General features: G+C 38.9%; 1 protein-coding gene across 5 annotated transcripts in view; it reads right to left on the bottom strand.

The window, feature by feature from the left end:
- Positions 1-777, bottom strand: part of LOC102844013 (homeobox protein Meis2-like) — a 266,568-nt gene that overhangs the window by 47,321 nt on the left and 218,470 nt on the right. The window lies entirely within an intron of this gene.

The following is a 777-nucleotide window of genomic DNA, read 5'->3' as shown; positions in this document are numbered from 1 at the left end:
CACACACACACACACACACACACACACACACGTACCTGATGTCCTTGGAAAATGATATCATGCTTGTAAAGGTAGAGAGTCAGTAGAAGAGAGAAGGACCCTCGATGAGATGGATTGACAAAGTGACTGAAGCTATGGGCTCAAATATATCAGACATGCTAAGAATGGCACAGGATAGGACAGCATTCAGATCTGTTGTTCAGAGGGTCACTATGAGTTGTGCTCAGCTCAACAGCATTTAATAACATCCACATCAGAAAGGTGGCTATTGATGTACAGGATGTAAAGAAAGGATGGAAATAACATAAATCAGAAGAGGAGGAGAGAAAGCTTTGGACTTTTCATTGGAGGATTCTAATAGATGATCCAGGAAAGACTAGACGGAGAAAGAATGTCACACAGAAGAAACCACTTAAGCAAAAGTATATGGCCAGTATCCTGTATTAATATGCTTAGTAGGAACGAACTAGATTGGAGTTAGGAGATAAATCTGAATGCTAGGTAGGTAATTAATTAGTTATGTGAACTTTCATATTCACCATTTCTCAACTGTAAAATAGAGATGATACCTAGGTGTTGTTAGGTGCCATTCTTTAGTTTTTCTCATTCATTGTTCAACTTTCACATGCATATAAAATGGCTGAAAACACTGTGCGTTGGTTGTCAAGCATACCTTCATCTTCAAGGAGATATCCCTGCTTTTTTAAGACTTGAAATTTCTTTTTTAACTTGTTGTTGTTGTTGTTATGTGCCGTCGAGTCGCCTGCGACTCATAGC

The sequence above is a fragment of the Elephantulus edwardii genome, unplaced genomic scaffold (assembly GCF_000299155.1).
Source record: "Elephantulus edwardii isolate Elephantulus edwardi_28Jun2011 unplaced genomic scaffold, EleEdw1.0 scaffold00026, whole genome shotgun sequence".
Taxonomy (NCBI): domain Eukaryota; kingdom Metazoa; phylum Chordata; class Mammalia; order Macroscelidea; family Macroscelididae; genus Elephantulus; species Elephantulus edwardii.
The sequence above is the reverse complement of the archived record's forward strand: the minus strand, read 5'-3'. Positions and strand labels throughout refer to the sequence as shown.